Source organism: Lytechinus pictus, unplaced genomic scaffold (genome assembly GCF_037042905.1).
Source record: "Lytechinus pictus isolate F3 Inbred unplaced genomic scaffold, Lp3.0 scaffold_19, whole genome shotgun sequence".
NCBI lineage: Eukaryota > Metazoa > Echinodermata > Echinoidea > Temnopleuroida > Toxopneustidae > Lytechinus > Lytechinus pictus.
The window spans coordinates 13,063,472-13,069,471 of record NW_026974140.1 but is presented as its reverse complement, the minus strand read 5'-3'; positions in this window follow the sequence as shown (position 1 = coordinate 13,069,471).

The window sequence follows — 6,000 nt, the reverse complement described above, 5'->3', positions numbered from 1 at the left end:
ACTGCAGACAAGGTTATCACAACCATGTGATAAAAGTGGTGTTAGCTTAGCACTGCATTTTTTAAAGTGGTGTTAGACCACATGGATGTTATGACAACCTTGTAGTATTGGACAAGTGCCCCTATCATACCACTAGTTGCATGTCCGGACAGGTTGGGTATCTAGACCAAAAATTTCTTCGACTAGGCCAAGAAATTTTAAATGGTTTGGAGTTAAAATCAATTCTTTGTAGTTTTTCAAAGAAACTTTAAAGGCCTAATTTAGCATACATAGACCTCTACTCTGTTGATATGTATGGTGTGATAACTAAGTAATTACAAAAGCCAATAATAATACGTGCTTAGTTGACAAGATATTCATTGATGCACCAAACTTATCTAAGTTAGATCTAAATATAGATTTTTTTTTTCAATTTGATTGTGGACAATAAAATAGGCCCTAATTGCTGCCAATTGATCTGTTTTGGATGAGAGGAACTACTGGATAAGCCCGTAAGCTGTGTAAGTATGATTGTTTGATTTCTATCATGATTGTAATAAGATGTGATTATATTACATACATGTAGGGCTACATTGTGCAATCAATCTTTCTTATTTCCTTGAAATGTTCTCCTTTAAATCTTGCATCATGTATCATTCTGTCTGTCTTCTGACCGCATTTTGTGCAATGTTGGATGAGTTCGACTCTCATGAAGTTCCAAATTTAAATTAAGAACTTTCATTGGTGGCAACAGCATAAAATGAGGGTCAATCTCTCACTCTCTATCTCTTGTTTCTTTTATTTCATATTTAGTGGACATGTACCGATAATATAGTTGGATCATGCGTTAATTTAGATAGTTGTAAAGAGGTTGTTTTATTATGCAAATACATTTTAATGCCAGTATGAACTTTATATGGCATTGGATGGGTGAGGAGGTGCCATGGCAACATTAGTTTAGTCTGCAGGCACAGACCGATTGAAACTTGTTCTAAGTGTGGCTCCACGTAAGGACTAGCACATACAAAACTTGCTGTCTGAGCGAGAGGGCTTCCAGTACACAAGGCATGAGTAGGACGACAAGAACACACTTGTTGAAACGTCAAGATTGGGTGGTCCTTTTCAGGACCAACATTTGCCCAAGAAAGATACAAGATGACCATGAAACCTACTACACTATCTTGGATGTTTTTTGCTACATTATTCTTTTTCGCCATGGAAACTTCCAGAACAACATCTGAGATGGTACAGAGATTGAAGATTTTTGGTCTAGAAAATGTGCAAAGTATTGGCAGTGCAGAAATGAAAGTAATATTAAAAAAAAAAGGAAGCTACATGCAAACCAAGTGGATTACTAAACTCATTTGTCCATGTACTGACACCATGAAAGCATTTAGGGTTATCATAGACTTGGTGGTCAATGATGTTTGAATATGCCTCGTGAGAATTGAACTCACCCAGTACACAACAAAGAGTTTGTAGCCAAATTGGTACTAGGCTAGACAGGAATAACAATTTCTGGGGATTTATTTGACAATTTCTGACACTTTACTAAGTGAGAGAAGCCAACGCAGTTCAGCAAAACAACCAAATACAGATACTAAAGCTTTAGGTCTAGTACTGTACTAGGCCTACTTGGGTATTTCACTTTCCTTCGGAATAGTTTTACATCACGGTGGCAACTATAAGGATAACACTGGCCTGTATCATATATGAAAATAAAATAAAGCATGTTGATCTCTAGAGCACCGAGGTACATGTATGTAAGGCATTGAAGTGGTATAAAATCCAAAGAACACCATGGTATGTTTTTACAGGACATAAAGGGTAGAAAAATAAGAACACTATGAAAAATTCTGTAGCGATAGGAATATAAGGGGAAACTAGCACTAGCCTTATTCTGGTGACAACTAACAAGACCACTTATCCAATGTAAAAAATTATGATATAACTATAAGTAACCTAACGTTATCCTCATCATTAGTAAACCTTGTGCTGTGTGGTGATTGAAATGAATTTATTTACTTTCTTTTTTTTATGTTCTTTTGATCTAAACTGGATAAAGCACTTCACTATTTGGTACAGTCCTGGTTGTAAATTCACTTTAAATGCATTGGCCCCAAGCCCCCAAAATAAATTGAATTCTTGAAATTAATTTTGTTCTTATTAAAAATAAGGTTAGTAGAATTGAATATCTGCATTCTGCACAGCACTTATCTCTCTTTCCATCAATTAATAGGCAATATATGTTTCATCTTCAAAATCTAAATTCACAGGTTTGATTCAAATTGTCATAGTTGATTTTAATATTAAATGAACATAATTCCCAATTAAGGATACAAATAATCTTTCCTATAATATGTTAGCATACATTTTTGCCTACATTTTGTCATGTTTAACTCACTGCAGCTGCATGTAGATCTAGATCTAACGTTAGATCTATTTGGTATTATTAAGAGATCTAGTAACATTTTTTCTGTATTTTTTTGTTAATAGGGCCACATGGAAAACCACCAAGTTGATGATATGTGCCGCCCTGTGGTCTATTTGAATATCAGAAATCAAAAATAAATAAATAATTAATTAATGATTAAGGGCCCACTCAGTCAAACTCAAACTAAAGACAAGCATAAAGTCTTTTTAAAGATATGCTCAAAAGCCTCAAATCATTCATATTTTTGAGTGCTCTGGTAAAAAAAATCAAATTCAGCTAAATTTACAGCGGCACAAAATCTACAATGAGAATTTAGGACATGGAACTAGTATTTAATGGATTTAATGGCACCACATGACATTCCGGTACATCTCACCTCTCGCTCTCCAAACGACCCGTGGGGGCCAGCAGAACCTTACATCCAGCCCGACAGTTCCGGGGAAAATTAGTGCAGCGTCCCGCTCGCTATCAGCAGCAGTGAGCATTTGCGGCTTGCGACGAACTCGGTTGCCATTTTTCAAATCAACGATATTTCACGATTTGTTATATAAGATTGTACAAATTTGATAAATTTAGGTGGCCGCTAATATATTGATATGGATGTGCAGTGTGAAAATAAATTTCTAACGTCGATTTCCGATATAAATATAAAAAATGATTCAAAATTTTGCACGCATTTCTTATGGTAGCAGTCGACAAAAAGGCCCGGTTGGAACTATTCGAGATCCTTCAAATTTGACCTTTGACCCCTGTTGTCGCAACCTTGTTTATATAGGGCCTTGGCCTTTAGTGTCTAGCGCCATCTTAACGTCATCGATGCCCAATTTTTGGAAAAATAAAAATATCAAATAACAGCATTTATTTGATTTTCTAGAGTCAAGTAAAATGCGCGCTAAATGCTCTCATAATTACTTCGAGCTCGAGCCATATTGAAAGTATATCAAATTAATAAAAAAAATTGTAGACCTTTATAAAGAAAATATTACATTGCACGAGCCATAACTTATCGATTTTACTTTTTCCCTTCCCGATGTCCTCTAGCTGACAACACCCTGACCTCCATCCGAAAAGATTATTAAAAAAAGATTCAACAAGGACCAATAATAATCACTGCAGGTAAAGAAATAAGAAAATTAGAGGGAAAAGAAAGCAAATATGGGCTAAACGTAAGAACGCGATCGGGAAGAAAATATCAATTTCATTTTTTTTCTATTCCCCGCAAACAATGTTTACAGGATTATTTGGAAGGGGAATAAATGGTAATGCCCAAACACATACAGGGCCTACAGGTCAGTGTCCTAGATACAGAGAAACGAGATATAGGCCTAGATAGAATGAATGATGTTGAAGGAAAGATTGTTAGGCATATGCCCTCTCTATTACCCTATAAGGACGGTTTTCCTGATCCCGACCGGGATCCCGACTTGCAACAAGGGGCAACAAGGGGCAAACTTGTCAGTTTTTACTATTGTTGCCTTGCTAATTGAACACACCCTTTAATTTGCTTTCCCTTTTCAATCCAATTTAATTGAGTTGATCAGTTTATGGTCTAACTTTGAAGGCAAAGGTTCGAGGAATCGCAGGACGACATCTCCTGCCACATAATATAAGAGCCATTCCGAGTCAAGTTTGACTATGTGTACTGAGCTGCTTCTTTAAAGCACGCATTCAGTCAATCTTTTTTTTCTTTCTTTCGTTTGTCCAAGGAACACTCAAATATTGACATTTTGAGTCGGTCGTGTTTTCATCCCTCGTTTTGCAGATTCTATTCGGTTACAGTGGACACGAGGTTTTTTTGTTTGAATGCTGAGACTTAGTCGAACTTGTTCTTCTATATAGAACTATAGGCCTATATATATGCTCACACACTCTTAATGATCTGAAGCAGAATTTTCCAATGGTCTTTTTTGCAAGAGGTCTTTCAGACAGTGCACCCAAACATAATTATTTCAGCAAATTTGAAAATCTGGTTGATTGTAAATTTTTACTTGAGATATACTAAAGGCAGATTCGGGTTCATTCGCTTTAACCGCCAAAAATTCAGCCCCTTCTATATTTTCTTCATGACATCAAAAGCTTAGATATCAAAATTTGCCAAAATTCTCAAGATTGCTAAGGGCAATATAAGAGACAATGTTGAATAAAACCACAACGAAAATTATTTCTAATTTCTTTAGGAAAAAGGCAATATTAATAGTCATCATTATTGACTGATTTGCCAAAATCATTATCAACCAACCAAGGTAATGATCTGACAAGATTTTTTTTCTTCCTATCATAATGATAAGAACAGAAAGCTCGAGGGAAGGGGGAAGGCTGATGTTGACAATCAAAACAAAATCACAATCAAATTATATTTTCTGACAGTTTGTACAGGTTTAATGCAAAATACCACCGGTTCAGTTGAGACCTTAGCTTTGTTGGTTTGTATATATAATAAGCAGTAAATGCCATGATTATCGAAGCAGAACTATACTCTCTCGTCTTGCCTAGCTCCTTCCACCCCTTTTTTAAAATTCTGTCTACGTCCGTGTTCAAATATCACTTTTTCCCAAGTGACATCAAGAAGCTCCTTGGTGACATAATTATCACGGCGGTATTCAAGGATATATACTCTCGGCAGGGATCAAATTTCATACCCTTACTTTTCCTTTTCTGAATATGAAACCCTAAAAATGTCCAAAAGGTTTTACTCATGCATTTCATTTCTAGCTGGTTCCCCTCGTCAACAATAAAGGCTGTTTTCACCAGCAGACATTCTAGATGAACCATAATAATGCACTAACTGACAATTCCCTGATTATGTTTCTACCAAAGATTGTAGAGCACCGCGAAGCAGAGAACTATAGGCTATATGTTCCGAATATATCTACCGAAACCATACAGTTAAATGGTCATCGCGCCATTTTGCACCAGGGTAATGTTGTGAGATGAGATGGTGTGTACGCTTCAACGCACTGCTTTTTTAAACAAAATCATAATATCACCCATTCAGTGCATGCAGAGCTCAAGATAAAAACGTATCGGCCTAATTACAACCATTACAACCCAGCAGACTGCTCCTGAACTTACCTAGTCAAATCAATATCGTCTGATCTATTGAGTTTGTTCTGTCATTTGAACGCTTACATCATCTAAGACATAAATCATGGAGTTATCACACGACTCGTATATTGTCATCGCATTGATAAGTTATATCATCTCAGCCAGAAAGTGGTAAAAAACACATTTATTTTCTGTAATCTCATGTCGAACTCAATTCAATTATAAGTTTGTTTGTATCATTTTGCTGAATATTATATATAGAGGCTCTTATTCAAGAATCATTCAGACATGTTTATGTAAATAGTTTTTGTTGTTCTGCTCTGAAGCGCCTTGAGCATCTAATCAAGCCAAGTGCGCTATACAAATCCCATGCATTATTATTATTATTAATATTGTTATTATCATTATTATTATTATTGTATCCAAAACTGTGTTATGCCTATATCTCTCCGCCAGTCGTCTGCTATTTCCCGCCGTGGCCTGGCCTATACTGTAAGGTAAATTCATAGGCTATAGCTCGGGGGCGAGCTACAGTGATTTAG